The sequence below is a fragment of the Dermacentor andersoni genome, chromosome 2 (assembly GCF_023375885.2).
Source record: "Dermacentor andersoni chromosome 2, qqDerAnde1_hic_scaffold, whole genome shotgun sequence".
Classification (NCBI taxonomy): Eukaryota; Metazoa; Arthropoda; class Arachnida; order Ixodida; family Ixodidae; genus Dermacentor; species Dermacentor andersoni.
The window spans coordinates 107,962,761-107,982,366 of record NC_092815.1 but is presented as its reverse complement, the minus strand read 5'-3'; the positions used below and the strand labels follow the sequence as shown (position 1 = coordinate 107,982,366).

The window sequence follows — 19,606 nt, the reverse complement described above, 5'->3', positions numbered from 1 at the left end:
TAGCGCGACACAGACGCGGCACAAACAAAGGACGACACGTCTGTGTCGCGCTGCACGTAGACGCCAAGAATGTTAACTTACCAACTCGCCCAATTAACTGTGTCGCTTGTGTGGTTGTTCTGACTATGCGACTTTAGAACAGTGTGTTCAAAACAGAGTAAATACTAGCAGGTGCAATTTGCCCGCTTCACCCTGGTTTTTGTCTACTGTCTTTTTTTTTTCGGCATGCTGATTTTTCATGTAAGGTCGATTCATGTACTGGTGTTCATTGTTTTGCAGTAAGCGAAAAGATCGTGCGCTCCCGCTGATGAGACAGCTGTGATAGCTTCAGCATTTACCACCCGCAATATGTTGCTTGTTCGTTCAGCCTTAGTCGACGTGAGGAATGTGAAATTATTTTTGTACGTGTAATAAGCGCTGTTTTATAGTAAATTAATCGGAGTAGTATGAAGAAATAAAGAAAGATGTGTTGTCATATTAGAGTCTGCAATGTGTGAATAATTACATTGCAAGTTTGCCATCTTATGTGATTAGTGCAATAAAAATAACCTGTTGTTACTCTTAATCACTTGTTGCCTTTACAGTGGCTTTGAAGTGTGCCCCCCCACCCCCAAGGTTCCGAGAACCAGCACTCAACCCCTGCTGCCACCAGCCATTGCTCATCCCTTCCCTTGTACGAAATAAATTTGATCTAGAAGCTCGCCCATCTTGAGTTTTCTTCCACTTGCAGATTTGCTGCTACGAAGCAGCTCTTAAGCTTGCGGTATGAATCGTTAAAGTAAGCTTTGCATAAAACGTGCGCATGTGAACATTTGAAATGCGTTTAAATCTACGTTTCTGTACCGCATATATCAAAAACGTGCAGCAGCTAATTAACGGTAACTGACATAACTGCAGGCACGACAGTTCTCTTGGCGACGATCATTATTCGCCTGGTTTCGGCAGCCAAAATGTACACACATAATTGTCCACCACACGTGTGTGAAGTTTTCTTTAAACACCCTTTAAAACATTTCTTGCCTTCCACACGCCGCGAGAAAGTTTCACATGCATGGTGAAAAACATTGCACCGCTTTTTGTTGCAAGGTAATGCGCGTTTGCACGCGAACTTTTCAGCTGTTCGAGCCACGGGCGTAGTCAGGATTTTATTTCGAGGCGTCGAGGGGGGCCCTACTCCTATATGTACGTTCGTGCGTGTTTGTATATGTGCGTGTATATATGCACATACAAACTAAAAATTTGGGGGGGCTGGCACCCTTCCGGCTGCGCCAATCGTTCGAGCCAAGCTTGCATTAAAAAGTGTCATCTTGCTCAGCGCTTGCGAACAATGGCCGCATGTAGCTGGCGACCAGCAGCAATGGAAGCAAATGGAACACCCCGCGGCATTTGCCTCCTGCGCGCGCGAGGAATTGTTTCACTGCAGAGCTGGAACACAACGGCGGACCTATGCGCAACTCTTCTCCCTGCGGGAGCATATACAGGGACGCTAGACTCCACGTCTTTAGCGTGCCTACGTGCGCGCGCGCGTTCTGTTTTTTTTTTTTTCCTTCTTTCGTCAGGTTGTAGCTGACTTCCTTGCCTTCTGTCCTGCGATATATAAGTGTACGCTTATATATCGCAAGGGTACGTTCAAAAGTACCCTTGCACATCTGCACCAGAAGCATAATTGCATTTCTACCAGTAAGTGTACCCAACAGGCCGGTCAAGACAACGCCGGCGGCATATTAAAGCGACGCGCCAAATCGCATACACAGAGCGCGGACAGACAGAATGGAAACGGCGTGCTTTATGGCGCGAGAGACGACCGTCCGAGGCGCGTGGACCGAAGCAAAAGAGGCCGCGTCATGCTGGCGCCAGCTGCTATAGCTGAAGATACGCCATCCCAACTCACCGCAGCGCCAGAGGCTTGCATCATCTTCAGACAGCAGGGGCGCTATTCTGGACATTCCGCCATTTTCTTCGATGCGTGACGTAGACGCGACGCGAATAAAATGGCGCCGATGGCCCCATTTTGCTTTCGCAACGTGACGCCGATTTGACGTTTTGCCTAAGAAACTGAAATGAAGGAACTGAACGTAAGGTTCTCGGAAAAGCAACACATTTTTCCTCCGCAGTAAAAATAGAGCAGCTATAGCTCAAAGCGCTTGATTATTCCGTAGAAAACGCTTCTCGCTTCAGTCGTCTGCTGCGTACAAGCCGTCATCTGCTTCATTAGTTAGGATGCGTATCTCCGGGAAATGGAATGAGTCATCGTATGTTGGCGCCAACGCACTTGTTTTCTTCCTTGAGACAATATACGCGACCTGCCAGTGGTGATGCGCGCACGTTCTAGGCCACGTGATCGCTACCTTGCGAAGCGCAATTGACGCAGCCCGACTCGGCTGGCTGAGACACGGCCGAATATCACCGATAGCGTTGCGCGCGCCAAAGGTATCCGCTTGCGCGACACAAGCGCCGGCGCTGCCATCTCTTGTTCACTTCGCTGGTTACTCTCACCGCTGAGGGAATTTCAAGGCGCCGCCTGCCATCCATTCCTTTTTTATAAATTAAGAAGACACCGTTGTCATAACTTCTGATTGTGCGAAAAGGCGTTAATCTCGATTATAATACAAACGCAGCAGTGAAAAGTGAACAGCGTTGCAGAACGTTTGCTATGTTCAACCAATATTATTTCGTATAACCGTGTTCTTTTAAGAAATGACGGCCCAAAACACAAATGCCAACACCACCCGAGAGCGATGCAAATACTATGAGCACGCACTCTTAGACAAAAGGTACACCCTTTGGGGTGTATATCTGCCACGCAACGATAACCGTCATCTGCCTTGCTTGCGTTTCCTTTCTTGAAAACGCCGCGCCTGCTACTATCCTGTCGGGAATGCTATGTCATACTGATAAAGCCCATGCCATTCGTTACTTGGAAGTACCGGCCTCGGAGCGTTAAAGAAAGGAAATGCGGACAAGACAGATGACGTTTATCGTTGTGTGGCAAGATACGACCCAAAGGGTGTAATTTTGTTTTTAAAAAAAATTATGGGGTTTTACGTGCCGAAACCACTCTCTGATTATGAGGCACGCCGTAGTGGGGACTCCGGAAATTTCGACCACCTGGATTTCTTTAACGTGCACCTAAATCTAAGTACACGGGTGTTTTCGCATTTCGCCCCCATCGAAATGTGGCCGCCGTGGCCGGAATTCGATCTCGCGACCTCGTGCTCAGCAGCCTAACACCATAGCCACTGAGCAACCACGGCGGGTTAATTCTGTTTTAGAGCGCGCGTTATGAACAAAAGATTTTCGTGGCGCCAAACGACGGGGGAAATGTAGCGATACGCATTCCTGTCGGCCGCCACTGCATATGACTGCTCATTTGCATAATTCGCGCGGCTCGCCGCACCACAATTTATGGCGGAAAATCTCCCCAATGGAGGCCCAGCGCAACGTCACGCAACATCAAACTGGCGTTTACGAGACGGCCCTTCCTGTGACGCTCCCCACGGCATATTCCTTCAGCAAGCTGACATGGCGCCTATCTTGGATCGCCACCACATATTCGCGAAATCGCAGATGCGTTGCACTGGCTTCTGCACGCTACCGCTCACTTTATTTCTGAAGTTTTTGAAGCACTAACGTCGCAATATAGCTGCCAAGGTTCAAAAAACGTATTAGTCGATAAAATTTTCAGCCCTACGTCACGCTTCGTCACCTTGATAAAAACGCAAAATTGCATGTTGCAAAACTTCCGCTTCCCGGTACAAATTTCAAGGCACGTGAGCTCTCGACAGCCAATCAGAGAGTCGACACGACGGATAATTGCGGCCGTGCAGCCGTCATGCATGTCGAGAATAGAACCTTAGATTCACGTTATTTTTCTTTTTTTTTTCACGTAAAAGAAGCACGATATGCCATACATCTTTCTATACGCGAGAAAACATACCAGCCTACTGGCTGAAGCAAGATAGAGGATAGTATGATATGATGATAGATAGTATGCTTTTCTATCTATACTTGGCCTTATCTGTTCGCCCGCATCACAGTCCCGTCTGCTGGCGGTTTCCAATCCTACCTGATACGTTACTCAGTGAGAACAACCCAGCGGCGCTTGTGGGCATATATGTCGGCGACGTGAAAAGAACTCAAGCGGGAAATGTGCGAAATGTTTCCTCACACGCACATCCACCGACTTAGTCAGACAGCGCACACTGCTATATTGAAAAGCCTCGAACGTTATCGATCGAGAATAGGGCTGCTGGCAAGTTATAGTTCGGTTTCCCAAATTCGTTGGTCTGCAGCCTTTTGCTGGTTATCCGAGTTCAAAAAGTTCACGTTTTCATTACCTTAAAAGAACTGCGTTTCTTTTTTTCGAGGCCCGATTTTCCTCGGGTTACCAGCCGCGACCACGGCGAGCGAAGCTCTTAGCTGCGGGGTATAAATATCCCCAACATTTTGCGAGAACTTCAAAGACGACACGTTGGAAGCGTCTTCCGCACCGAAAACGAATGGTCAGCACTCGCCCCTTTCAGATGAATGCAAAGCGCTCGCCCAAGAGTAATTTATTGTCCCGACGTCGTAGAGATAACTTAAAACCACGCATTCACTGCAGCCAAAACAGATCGTGCGCTAGCTACCAGTGGAAGCACTCGACTTGGTTAAAAGATTGAACGTGTGCTCTGAAGATTAGCGCACGGTGCTTGCCCTAGAAAATGGGCCAATATTTAAAAAAAAAAGCTTCAACTTAATCCTAAGCCATCCCAGTTTGTTTAGTGCGCGAAGAAATAGCACAGCCGCCCGCCATAACAACTACGCCGTCAGTTTTCTTCTTTTTTTTTTTGCGACAATTAATATTTAGTAACTATATAGTCGTTCAAGATTAAAAGCGTAACGCTCGCTTCGCCAACGCGGGAGAAATATGACTGAAGCGCAAGTTGGTAGCTCTCAAATCTACTTAAGTTAGCGTAAATTCGGATTTCTTTCGATAACGTCTCCACGAGATAAAGTTCAGTTGAGAAGGAGGAAATGGAGAGAGAGGGAAAGGCAGTGATGTAAGAAAGTGCATATAGACCAGCTAGCCATGCTGTACTGTGGCAAAGGGCTGAATGAAATTACAGGCCATAGAAAAAGACACGGGTAAAAGAGAAAAAATAATAAAACACGCGAAATAACAACTGTACGTGAGTGCGATGTAGCGCACGAGAAATCTCGCACTCTGTCGCTCAGTGCACATGACAAACGTGGCCCGTTGAGAGCCTGAGTGCCCTCTATCAACCTTGAGGAGGGCAGCATGTATGTGACTGACTTCGGGGTTCAGTTCTCCCGGATAGCAGAAAGCGTGAAAAGCGGTTAGCTTTTTTTTTTTTTTATCCCGTTCACTGCCTCAACTTAATTAGCTTCCCGTATGCGGTATAGTAGACGATGAATTTCACTGCGGTTATCATAGGCGGCTCCAAGGCATCCCCACATGTCAAAGCGAATAAAAGTAAGTATATATAGTTTTTTTTTTTTTATATGTACTAGCTAAGAACGCAAGGACGCTTGCAGGTGTCCGACACAATGACGACGCTTCTGCAGATGAACCGGTACCAATCGGTGCGCGCTCATACGTGACGCAGCTCACATCAACTTGACTATATACAGGACGCCCATCTAACTTTAATTGAGGTTTAAAGGAATGCGGAAGCACTCTAGGAGAACGTGACGAAATGCACGTTGTTGGCTATTGTATATGGAGCAAGTGACGCTACCTTGTTGTTGTCGTTGTTGTTGTAGTATTCTGCCTAATTGCATAAATATTTAAGAACGATTAACTAATTGCGCAGATACTAAAGTCGAGGCAAACTTACCAAGGAGAAGGTTGCGGAGCGTTCTAGGAAGCACCTACTTGAGCATTTTCTAACTTCCTGCGCGTTACGTAATCACTTGCCTGCGTCCTAAAGAAAGCCCGCGAACTGCGAAAAAACTAATTCAAGGAACGACAAAACACGTGACATGCCCCGCTTGCGCGCAGTGATTGCAGCGTTCCCAAACGTGCCGCGTATGAACCACCAGCAGAGATGGCGTGCGGCCAGTTCTGATTATGGCTATCGTAAACCTCCGCGAGCCAAGCACATCACTGGTGTAAATCGCGCGGCCAACACCTGCGTGGCTGCTGTGTCACTTCTAAGCGGTATAGCGCACCAGGCTGTAATCCATGTTCGTTCACAAGCGGCACGGTCGAGGGCACTGCAATCGCAACGCGCAAGCGAGTGCGGCACGTGCTTTTCTTTTATTTTCCATATCTCGCAGGCTTTTTTGAGGGAACAGGAAAAATGATTACGTAACAATTAAAATCTGAAATTAAATTATGGAGTTTTACGTGCCGAAACCACGATCATGAGGCACGCCGTAGTGTGGGACTCCGGAAATTTGGACCGTCTGGGTTTCTTTAACATGCACCTAAATCTAAGTACACGAATGTCTTCACATTCCGCCCCCATCGTAATGCGACCGCCGTGGCCTACGTAACAATTAGGAAGTTAGAAAATGCCGAATTAGATTTTTCCTAGAACGCTCTACAAGTTTCTGACTTAAAGTTCTGCCCTAAATACTTGCGAAGTTGGTTAACTAATCTTGATGAATTATAAAAATAGGCAGAAAAAGAATGTGACTTGCATACAATAACCAACCACTTGCATTTGGTCGCGCCCTCCGAGAGTGCATTGCCATAGCTTTAAACCTTGACTAAAGTTAGCTGGGACACGCCGTGCAAATAACATTTTTCGTTTCAGCTGTATGCGCGATGGTTTGGGGAAATTGGTAACGCACAATACGGCTTAGACGCTGGCACACGTAGAGCTACGTGTGCCTTTGCGTCGAGCGCGCTATGTGTACACCAAACTCAACTTCACCGTAAAAGCAACAATTTGATACTGTGACAGTGCCAAGCGTCTCAGCCATTGCGTCGTCCCTCGGAAACCTGACGGGTGGTATGACTATCTCGCTACATTTTGTGGAATAGAAAAAAAAAGACAGTAAGGAAGTAACCCACACAGCGCATGAAGACAGTAACTTGAAAGGGACAAGACGTGTGCAAGGGCGGAGTGTCACCCCAACGCCAATTTCTCCTTCGCTCCACGAAGAAAAGTCGCGGTGTCGAAACGCTGGCACGGCGCAGATAGTATTTACAACATCGCTCCCGTTACTCTCAGATGAATCACGAAGCTTGTCTTTTTTCTTTCCTCTCTCTCTCTGGTGCGGCGCGCCGATGTTTTGTGAGCGATAGCGCACTACAACGCTCAAAAGCACAACGGCTTGCGCTGGGCCGGATCGCCCACTCACGATCGTATACTGCATCCCTGCACGCGCGGCGAATGACAAGAAGGGTCGTTCCCGCAATATGGCCGCCTTCGCGAAAACCGGCGCCGCCGTGCTTCCTCCCTCTCCCTCTCTCCTTGATTGCTTCTGCTCGTGTGTCCTCGCCCTCCGCGAAGGTCGGCCAACATCGCCAGCGAAGCAAAGGCGCAACGTCGTTATCTTGCGCACTGCATCGTTCACCATTCTCAACCTCCGGTTACCGACGGGCGGGCATAAAGAAAACTTGTTCCGAGAGGATTTGGGTCGCGGCTGTGCTTTGTCAACCTCTCCTCTTCTTGCGCTTTGTGTACGTATATGCTTCCCTGCTTGTGTTTGTGTGTGCGCGCGGTGGTATGGACGTGGAGTAATAGGCAGAGGTGGGGGAGAGTAACATTTCTTTATTTGTTTTGCTTAGCTTTACCTTCTGCGACGCCTTTTTCTCTCACCTTTAGCGCCACATTCTCCGTTTACCATCTATTGTCGCCTGTGCTCCATCTTCCAACCTCTTCTCCCTCACTAATGGCGGGTGCTCTGCCTTGACCACAGGGGCCGAATCAATCATCGCCTTCCCCTTCGTCTCACCATCACCGTTCCCGGCCACAGTACTTCGCTTTCCACACACTCGCGCGGTCCGGTTACGCCGAAGCGTGTTTCACTGCGCGACACCTTTGTGCTGCCAGGGAGCATCCGCTTTCAGGATGGAACAGGAATGTGCGCGTGCGCGCTCCTCCCGTTTGCGCCATTTCCTGCAACCGTTTGTCCTCGCAACAACCTTAAGATTACACGCCAGGCCTGGTAACTGATACAAATTACGTCACGAACTGCGAAAGGCATAACTGCTGCTGCTTGCTCGCCAGCGTAACCCATACGCGGCAAACGTGTGCTCGACACACTTTCGATGTGCTTTTGGCGTGCCGCTGCACCGTCGCGAACATTTCGCGCAACGTGGCGACTGCGCTCCAAATACGGCCGAAATGTGTTTCTTATAGTTGTCGGTGTAAGTGGTGGGTATGCATTTTTAACCGCGGTAAACGCTAGAATGTATCGCGCGAGACCAAATAGACACCTCAATCCGAGCGACGCAAGTGTGTCACAAATACGTTTCATGTAGTCGCCACTTTAAACTTCAATGGACCAGTCGTACGTGACTGTTCCAAGCCTCTAAGACTGCGGCACGCACGCACGCACGCTCGATCGCTCCGCCGCGTGTTATTACGAACATAATACTTAGCAGTGCTCAGCTCAGAGGCCGCTTGTGTTAGTGAAAGTTAAGCAACGAAGCGGAAAATGCAAGAACGGAATTCTACAAAAGGCTCTCGCGTGTTGCCTCCTGTAATCCTCTAAGCCTCTTGGTGGCTTATGTATTAAGGTCTTCGGCTTCCCTAGGTCTTAGGTTGTTCTTGAGCACAAAGTGTCAGCTTCGATCTCACCTTTCAGGGAACTTGCTGGCCTTTGAGTGGGGTCTCTATTAAAAAAAGGAAGAGCTTGCGCGCGTGTTGATGAACTGTGCTCAGCAGTGTAAACAAACGCCAACGCTGCTTGCAGATGTGCCACGTTGAATGCGGGTTTCCCACCTCCCCTACAGTTCATTAATGTCAGGCTCACCGCTCTTAGCCTCAGGCGTTTAGGTTTTCAAACCTAAGAGCCCGACGCTCAGCTGCGCCAGTTTGAATGCCCTGAGTGCAGTTTTATTAAAACTCCACGGAGTTGAGGCACTTAGAAATAACCTCTAACACGGTCTTCGTTCTTCATTTTTCATGAAACTGCCGAGCGCTTGTCTTTGCCTCTCTTCTAGTTTTCCGTCCTTGTCACAAGTTGCACTGCTACATTTTTGTATCATTCAAGTAAACAGCACAAGATGACAAGGCAACTGACATGGCAATCATACTCATTTCGGAACAATGATTGGGCAGTGTTCCCCACTCTCAATACTCACTGAACGTTCGCAAAAAGCACTGACGTTAGAATTGTTCGTAAGACAAAATTTCAACCAATCCTGATGCTGAACATACCATTAGAGAAGGAGGCCGGCCCCCAATGGCAAATAGCACTTACGAACGAGAAGCTTCGTGAATTCGGCCCCAGCTCAGATCGGGTTGTCTACCTGGACGCCTGTGTCTCAAGCGACTTTACTCCAAGGCAATATATCCGCTTCCTACTTACTTTAATTTACAAAATGCGGCGGACTTTACTAAAACCAGACATGAACGGTAAAACAAAACATAACTTCAAATGTTATAGTTACGAATATATACAGAAAAGAAAGGCGTAGTGATATGCAGACACTTCTGTATGGCTATTGTACATAATCACAATTAATGGTAATATAAGAAAACTTGCACTGCTTCCCACCAGGAGCCTTTAACAAACGATTAGAAGAACTCGACATGCGCAACACAGAGGAGATAATGGAGGCGCACCTAGCGAGCCAAAAGAAAAGACTCCCGCTCACGGAGCCCGGCGAGTACACCCTGCGAAGGCTCGGCTATACTACGCTCCTGACAGCACGGGAGCACAAAAAGAGCGCGTCCTTTCAATCGCATGATGCATTTCTAAAGCTACGAATTCTGGAGTACTCCGCACTACGCATGAAGTTTCTGCGCTGCATAATGAAGCGTCCTGCGAGAAATGCTACATTCTGTACATTGAGAAGAAAAAGGATTAACTTAGGGACCCTATTTTTATTAGTCATATCATAAGAAGCCAACAAACACTGACACCAAGGACAAAGTGTTTGTTGGCTTCTTATGATATGACTAATAAAAATCGGGCCCCTCGGTTAACCCCCTTTCTTCTCGTTTATTACATAACGAAGGTCTCGAATCCGGCAACATTGTTGCCTTCAGGTAGCATGTGTGGGTTTATTGATCGGTTGCCTTCACCCAAAAAGATCCCGTTCACGTGACGCCTGCGGCAGAAAGGACGTTCCACGTCCGCCGCCAAGGTCTGCGAGTGCGGGCCCTGGCTAACACTCCCAGGGTTCCACTAGGAAACATAAATACCCAAGAAAGTTGATGGGGAAACGGCGCCGCGGTAGCTCAATTGGTAGAGCATCGCACTGGAAATGCGAAGGTTGTGGGATCGCTCCCCACCTGCGGTAAGTTGTTTTTTCCATCCACTTTCATTTCCATTAATTTATCGTTTCGTTATTTCATTTATTAAGCACAAGTAATTTCCCCTATGTTGTCCTTGGTGTCAGTGTTTGCTTCTTATTAAATTCTGTACTTTGGTGCTTTTTATTTGAGTGAGCAGAGTCAATCCCTAACTTACATTATTTTACCCTGCTTTTGTCAAAGAGGGCCCATAATTTTTCGAACCGTTGTGAAACGGTTTATTGCCTCGGTATATTATGACAACGTGAAGGGTGAAGGGACAGAAATAAAGAAAGAGAGAGAGAGAGATACAAAGAGTGAGTGAGCAATAAAAAGGGGGGGGGGGGCAGGGAGGTTAACCAGGCTGAGTCCGGTTGACTACCCTGAGCTGGAGAATGGGGAAAGGTGACTAAAAGGTGAGTTCACAGCACGCACGCACGCACAGACACACTTAAGCGTTCATCGTTCAGGCCGTCACAAGCGGTCACATACAAGCTGGTACATCCAGAGAAACGCCGCGGCGCCGTTGCGGCTTCGTACACCGCAGACGCAGAAAATGTAGAGAGTTCACGAAGCTTTTCGTTAGGAAGTGCTCTTTCTCATTGACCGGTCGCCTTCACTAACAATACGTCCAGCATCGGGATCACCTGAAATTTTCTCTTACGAAGAATTTTAGCATAAGAACTTTTTTGGGTGAATACGAGCGAAGGCAACGGCCCCAGGTTATGCGGCGTGGCTGTCCCCACCACTCTGTCCCGCGTAACTCTCGCGCTGCTGTTATGATCACGCTTTGATAACTAACCGAGCAGTCAGTTGTATTCATCGGTTTTGTCGGTAAGCCGGCGCAATGCTTTACGGCGTGCGATAAACAGCATTATGATTAATCGGTTTGCCACCACTTAGCAGCGCAAGATTAGCGTCTGCATTCGTACGTGTATACAGGTGCCCACTGAGGAACATTTCAGTAAAATATGACATTAGCACACGAGACGATACACCCAGGCTGCCATCAATGGGGAGTCGCTTGCCTTCCTTGGCGCCGTGAATATAGGGTGTCCCAGCTGACTTTAGCCAAGCTATGAATAAAAGAAAAAAAAAAAGATTGAAAATATACGGTGCAAGATACGAATGTAAGAACTATGGTGTTCGGTCGTCAGAGACCTGACAACATAGCATCGTGGGTCGTGTAACTATACTTTGCGCCGTGTTTATCGAATATGTTTTTCGTTTAAGTGCTTGGCTAGCGTTAGCTGGAACACACGGTGTATACAGGTATCTGTATATGTACACGCCTATCTAAAAGGCCTCGAGCGAGTTTTCGTTTCTATCCCCGGGTGAAAAACAGAAAACCAAATAAAGAACGCTCAGTGTCAGAGCAAAGGCTCCAGGAAGAATTGCTGTGTACTTCCGCAAGATCATCTCCTTAAACGGTTTTTCGTGAGTTAACTATGCGCGCCCACCGGCAAATGATAACAAATGAAACCCGAAAACCCATCAGTAGGACGCCATCCTTCATAATCGGCCGACGCGGCGTAGTTTCGCCGCTGACGGTTCCGGCCGTTCGCGAACCGCAGCAGCGCATAACCGCCACAGGCGCCTTAACCTTGCCCGGCCACTCCAAAGGATGCGATTCTTTCCCCACTTCGCTTCGTCTCTCTCCACCGCTGCTCGACCCTACTCAATCACGGGAGGCGAGCAAAGGGCAAGGGCCGCCCTGTGAACGTTCACTACTTGTTTATACTTCTTTCTTTCTTTCTTTCTTTCTTTCTTTCTTTCTTTCTTTCTTATCTTCAGCCTGTGTGTTAGGGACAGAGGGAAGGCAAGAAAATATGAACTCATTCTCTTCCATACGCCACTGCCTCTATTGCACTGGTGAAGCTGTTACGCCAATGTGTAGGGTAATTGCCCCCTTTAACTGGAGGGCGTTTCGCGATTAGGTGTCTCATCAACTTCATTAATTAAATTCATTTTAATTTGCTAAGAGAAGAAATAAATGCACACAATATGTTTATAGTTATAGCCTATGGCCAGTATAAGCGTCTAAATGCAACACGTCCCAATGCAAGTAACAGTCTTATAAACAATGGAAAGCAACTTGAATCTATCTATCTATCTATCTATCTATCTATCTATCTATCTATCTATCCATCTATCTATCTATCTAACTATCGATCTCAATACGTGACTTTCCTTTTGCGCCGATCAACAACGTGTCGGGTTGTCAGAAAAGTGACGGACGCTTAATAGATAACAAGAAGTAAAAGAAAGAAGAAAAGTGAAGAAAACATTAACAACGCTTAGTCACGGCGCCGACGCATGTGACAAGGGCCGGGCAAATAATGCGGGCGTCGCATTACCGCCGCCAACGATCTGCGAAAGCGAACGCGAGGCCGTCGGGATTTACCTCGCTTCGACCCGACCATTCATCAGCTCCGCGCCGCGGCACGGGCCGGAGATAATCCTCGCGGGGATATACCGGAGATCAAGCAGACGCGCGGCCACCGACAGTAGTCCTCCGTTTTCCCATTTCGCGATTTTTCTCTTGGCGTTTCACTACCGGCGTGTGAAAGTTGAGAAAAAACGCGACAAAAAATAAACAGACAGATTGCGAAAGACTCGAAACAAAGCGATAGTCGCGCATCCGCGGTGCGTTTCATCTGGGAGACTGCCCTGTACTTTGGAACAATCGCCTTGCACGAGATTTACGTTTGACGTAAACAGCTGCAGTGTGTGTAGCTTTTTCGCCATGTCTTCCTTATCTTTTCACCGATATATACGTTCGGTAGAATAAAGATAGATAGATTAGATAGATAGATTAGATAGATAGATTAGATAGATAGATAGATTAGATAGATAGATAGATAGATAGATAGATAGATAGATAGATAGATAGATAGATAGATAGATAGATAGATAGATTAGATAGATTAGATAGATTAGATAGATAGATAGATAGATAGATAGATAGATAGATAGATAGATAGATAGATAGATAGATAGATAGATAGATAGATAGATAGATAGATAGATAGATAGATAGATAGATAGATAGATTGAACACTGGTCCAACAATGGGTGACTGACTGAAGAACAAATTACTGAGTCACCCCTTGTTGGACCACTGTTGACCACTTCTTTCAGCGGACTTCTGTCTCATTTAGTTTTTCCCACTTGGCGTACCATTATGTATAGGCTGCAGGTTGATGATTCTTTGTAAAAGTGTTTGTGAATGGTCTTGCACGTCCTTTAAGCTTCTTGCATTTACACGGCCACACCGTCGGCGCTTTAGCATCTCTCTTATACTTTGTAATCACGTCAGAGGAGGTACCCATGCAATTGGCCGACAGTTAGCTTACCGAGGCCTTAAGGCTACAAGAATAGTAGTGGCAGCTCCCGTCTCACACTCGGCTCACACTTGGCTCGCACGGCGATAACATTGTGGTTTCATCGTTAGGATATACACGCGACCGTTCCGTGCGCGTTAAGCAGGCGTCGCATTACGTTCACAACTGCGCAATTTCCGTCTAATCAGAGACGTGCAAACAGCTGCGTTAACACCAACCGGAACTATTCCCTATATTGCATGGGGAAGAATGAGGTAAATCTGCCTAGTAAACTGGCTGGGCTACAACGACAAAAAAAAATCACAATCACAAATCAATCACAAATCACAAAAAAAAAATAACCGCCCAAGCACTCTGTACAGATGGTTAACCAGCAAAACTGAAGCGTGTGGCCTCGGTGTTTATTCTTGTGTTAATCCCGATGGTTCATTAAACGACGGCTTAGCAGGCTGCCGGATCCTCGGTACGCATTTGCTGCTTGCGCTAGGCTCCAGGAGCCTGTTCTTGTGTCCGGGCTGCAGCATCGGCACGGCGTAGACGAGCTCGTTCCCAGTTCTGCTCGCGGCATTGCTGATCGAAAGCTGCCTGCTCCTCAGGAGTACGTATGACGCGTATGACTCCCCGACACTGCGCCACGGGTTTGGAGGAACGCTGTATAGTGAAGGGCCCCTGGTTAATTTTCACAACCCTCGGTTGTTTAACGTGCACCTATACCCATGGCATACACGAGGGCTTTGTTTGCATTCCGCCGGCGTCGAAAGTCGAACCCGAGACGTCCTGCTCGGCAGCACAGAGCCGTATACCCAACGAGTCACCACGGCGGGTCAGCAAAAACAAAAAGCAAAAAAAGAAAGGATATAGTGTCTTAGGATGGAAAACACAAAGGTAGGTCAGTCTTCCAAGTGGTGATTTAAAAAAGAAAGATAAAGGGAAACGAGCGCACTGAGCGATAGATTTACCAGTTCACCACTGAAAATGTATTTCATCACTACACAGACAAAAATCCCGCTATACGAGAAGCGCGAAGAGGCCCTGGTGAGCAAGGTCCCAAGGGAGATGTGAGGGGCAAACCTCTCATAACCATGCCCTACAAGCACACAGTATCACACCGACTGAAAAAAGAAGCTGCTAGGTATGGCTTACGAGTTGTCCTCACAGCACCACAAAAGCTAAAGGTATTGTGCGCAAAAGTAAACGAAATGACCAGAGAAAAGAACACCCAGAATGCATGCACTACACCCCACGACAAAAGATTTATTGACTGCGCGGCGGGAGTAGTCTACAGGATGCCGTTGTCATGTGGGGCTGATTACGTGGCCAAACAGGCAGGTGCGTTTCGCCGAACCTCTTTATAACTGCACTATGATAAAAACACCAGGGCACCTAGCCACTCATTGCGTTTCATGCAAGTGCAAGGCTATCTTCCACAAGGCGGTGGTTTTGCTGAAAAGTAGGAATCAAAGAAAAAGAGAAGTCATGGAGGCATACAGCATCAAGATGGACCCACAGGGCTCATTTGTCAGCGCGCCGTTTATTTCACTCAGCAATAAAGAGGTTAGCATAATCACTGACAGTAGAGCGCGTAGGTAGACTTGGCAGGTCACCCCTGCGCATGCGTGTAAGCTACATGTACAATTCGTTTGCTGAAAAATAAACCAGTTGATAGTTTGCGCACAGCAGGTGTTGTGTGTTGTTTTCTCGCTTAAGTCCATGTCCCTTCGTCGCTCTGCGCAACAGTATTAGTTATGTCGAATCAACTAGGCCCCTGCGGAACTTTCCTTAATTACGTAAGGTATTTAGAACGACTATGGTCAATCAAAAGAAGCAAGAATATCGAAACGTTTTAGTTACGCGTCAGCGTCTGTGAGGTACGAAAATAGCGCTCACAGCAAGTGTTCCCGCTTGAAGCCGCGCCAAGAACCGGATAACCACGTCAAAACATGCCCAAGCAAGCAGCGCTGGATGTCCGAGAATAGCCCGAAGGCAGGCTGCGGGAGGCTTCGCCGAAACAATTCGTTTTGAGAGCTCCTCTCTTTCGAGCATTGATATATATATACCCGAGTATAACGTGAAAGTTTGAACGAGTTGGTGGGTGGGTGATTCGTAGACTATCCTTATATAGGTGCGAAATGTCGATGTTGAGTCATCAAATCATTGCAGATGCACGCGATGGAGAGTGGCCACACAGCGATAAATTAAGTAAGACACAAACGCCGAGACGCACAGATTTTTTTAAGAATAAGGAAAGAAACAGCCGGTATAAAATCGCTAAACAATTGAAAGATTTGCAATGATACGCAGCATGTAAAAGATAATAATAATAATGACGACTGCGGAAGACAAAATAAACACTGCGGTAGCAAGGTAGCCAGCCAACCAGAAGCTTAGATGAATTTGCAGAACGCTGCAATAAATTTCCGGGGCTGCTGCCAAACTGAACAGCTCCAAACGATAGTACGTAGAGAAGGTGTCATCAAAAGTGCACAAGATGGCGAAAGTGCAGTTGGTGAAAAAAATTTTGTGCTTGGAGGTGAAGCGGCGGCAAGAGTAAAGAAAGCGATCGAAGGTCTCTCTTTCTCAATCGCAAGAGAAGGAGGAAGGAAAAAAAGTTAATTCACCCAACAGTAGTAAAAAGCAACAAAGGAAACCCCTGCAGGTTTTCTTCGTATAGCTTCGTATTATATACTGTCCGATGAATGACAGCCCTTCCCTTTTAATAGAACGTATTCCACCTTGCGGGTTTTGGAGAAACTGGTTTGCCACAAAAAGTATAGGTGTTGGAGACCAAGAAGCCCGTACGGGTAAAAATGAAAAATTTATGAAGTGGATTTTACAGCGGAAGCTGTTCAACATCGCCTTGCATGGACGAGAAGAAAGGCATCGGTCCGCCTCCTATGAAAAGCGTAAATGCTGAATATCGAGCGGAAATAACAGAGGTGGAGGATACAACGCACTTAAACGATGATTGAATGAATTTTACTTAGGAAGGAGTTGCTCCGTGGCCTATATTGGGCTGCCGGTAGATTGGAATGGATGTATAACAGAGGGACTCTGAGAGTGGTGGCGTCTACGTATTCATTTCGGAAGGCACAATATTCAGTACTGCAGCGGATCAGTGCCACGTTGTGTGCATCGCAAAGAAGCTGCCCCTGTTTCGATTGAAGGTCGGTGGCCGGAGTGAGAGCCTGCCGCTGTCGCAGTAAATTAAGTCCCACTTGAAAATTACTGCAGTCTACTGACTTTATTTGCTTTATTTCTAACTGCCTCGTGTTTCATGCTTAAATGATGGTACGAACAAAAAAATAAACAACAGACATATTCTGGTGCTAAAATATTTGTGTGCTTCAAAAAAATTGTTTAATCTGTTCAAATTGCTGATTAAAAGTGATGAAAAGTCGTCTGTATGCAATTAATTGGCACGTCGAGTTGCGCTGCGTAATAACGTCGATAGCTCGACGGATGATAAAAATTACAATCCCCATCATCTCAAAGTCAGTGGAGCATGCGAAACTTACGGTGGTCGGTGAAGAGTGAAGTGGTGTCGATAAATGAATTAGAAGGGTTACGTTTGAGATTACGAAAATAAACGAAAGTACAAATAGTAAAGGTATGAGGCGATTGGGGAGTAAGGCTCAGTTAAGTTTATGTATATGAACGAAAATCAACAAAATTCGAAAGGACGATTATTTACACCCTACTGTATAGAATTGAGCAACGCCTATGCCTACGCTTCCTTTCTCTTACTTTTTTTCCGCTTTGACTTTCCTTCACAAAAAGAAAAATACGTTGCTCTTACAAAAGCTGCTTCAAAAAAATTGTTTAATCTGTTCAAATTGCTGATTAAAAGTGATGAAATGTCGTCTGTATGCAATTAATTGCATACAAAAACACTTACAAAACTAAAGTACAGACGTACTATATTCAAAGGCAGACGACGCTCGCCAAAAGCAAACTACAACATATAATCAATTTACGACCATGTCTATGGCACGACGCCTCTAATTCTGGTTCGGCGATGCCTGCTTCCGGGAAGAGAGTACGCTTTCCGACCTCTTCAAGCTGCGGTTTGTCACAACGTTGTTTTGGCGCGATGAGAAACGACGGCATCGGAGCCCATCCGGTCCGGCCGCGTGATTTGGCTTGGCGTCTGCTGTCCGTTCCGATTCGACAAAGTGCATGCGCTTCGGTGATGCCCGCAGCTCCCGAGCGGGAACTCTAATGCGTGCGCATCCGCAAGGCCCTCGCGCCAGCACCGGAAGTCGGAACGCCGCCCCGACTTCTGCTCGGAGACGGCTGGCCGACTGAGCAAAGCGTGACGGTGCGTACTCTTGCCTTCATCGTTCGTTAACGCGAAAGCGTTAAGTGTCCCGTGTCGCAGGAAATTCAGTACCACGCGTCTGGCGTCCGGCGTCGACCACCCTTTCGGCAAAATTCATTTCGAAGCACGCATACTCAACCACTCTTCTACCACCAGAGTTGCTCACACGTTGCATTTCATTCTTTACAAAGTTATTCCTCGGAATGTTGAGAATGTCAGCCCGCAAACATATGTCATGTAAAAAAAAACACCAACTGCAAATACCTTTTATCTTAGATCTTGTCAAACTGAAATATTAAAAGTGCGAAACAGTAACAGGAGATCGACCTATAGGCAAGAGGCCGCGTTTCTACCAGAAAGCTCGCCTTCGTGCGTAGCGTTCGCCGCTAGCGTTTCCCGATAAACATTACGGTTACATAAGCTGCAGCTGCCGGGAAGCGTGAAAAGTGTTCGGGGATCTTTGAATGCTATCGCGTTCCACTCTTAAAGGCGAAGCTTAAGCGTCCTCCAAGTCTTTTTTTTTTTTTCACCCAAGCGTACTGCGTGTTCCCTGCATGCCTTCTAATCCTACACGTGCAGACCGCGCATGCGCAGTGAATACCAGCGCAGCACGGCGGCGGCGCGAGCCCGCCTCGAGTGTCCGTATATTTGCTATCGCAATAAAAGCCCCCTTCCGCTAACGGCCAGTCCGAAACTGGTCCCTCTGCCCTCCGTTTCGCGGTATCTTATAGCACTGGAGTTTGGGCTGTATACGAAGAATGCTCTGCGGCTTGAGATAGCGCTCGGAAGCGCTCGTCGCCTGTTCTAGAAAGCACACGACGCTATGACGTGAAAGGCCACGTGGGTTCGCGCGATCGCGATCATGAGTAGCTGACATCACCCGTAGACCTTTGACTTTAGCGCCCTGTTATTTTGAAGCAAAGCTTCCAACATGCGCGCTGGATCGGCGTATTTCTTTGTACATGCGCGCCACCATCTTGGGCTGTTGAACGAAAGACGTCTCACCTAGCATACAGTTACGTTAAATTTACGTAGTAGTGAAACCGCGAACGCGTCTGCACAGCCATTTTCGTGCATACGAATCGACCGGCGCATATTGGCTATTACAGCTATAAAACGCCCGTGTTAAAAGCCAGTCCTATCTCTGGAAACTTAGCGCAGAAAAGGGGACAGACACAAACGCAAAACAGTTCAACGTGGCGGAACTCCAACGCTTCCGTTTAAAAGTTTACCGGTTTTCACCATTTGCAAACACACATCCCGAAAGAAAAGTCAATGGCAGGCTGCAGTATAGTACACCAACAAAGAACGCCGCAGACTTACCAGCAGCTTTGGTTCGCACCTATAATTACGATTACATTAATTCACCAATTAATTTTGCCAGAACATTACGCGTGCAAATATGCCGGCGTCTCATTTACATTGCCGGCCTCATCCCTGTTACATTCATTTCAAAGCTCGGAAAAACACGCCCCGTGCATCGAGCACACGGGAAAACACGCGCCTCCTTCCTGGGCGCAAAA

At 47.1% G+C, this 19,606-nt stretch overlaps 1 protein-coding gene and 1 non-coding gene across 3 annotated transcripts in view; one reads left to right on the top strand and one right to left on the bottom strand.

Moving 5' to 3' along the window:
• Nucleotides 1–19,606, bottom strand: part of LOC126541410 (multiple C2 and transmembrane domain-containing protein 1-like) — a 288,393-nt gene that overhangs the window by 194,319 nt on the left and 74,468 nt on the right. The window lies entirely within an intron of this gene.
• On the top strand, nucleotides 10,357–10,429 carry TRNAS-GGA (transfer RNA serine (anticodon GGA)). Its single transcript has one exon. It is a non-coding gene; the product is annotated as a tRNA-Ser (tRNA).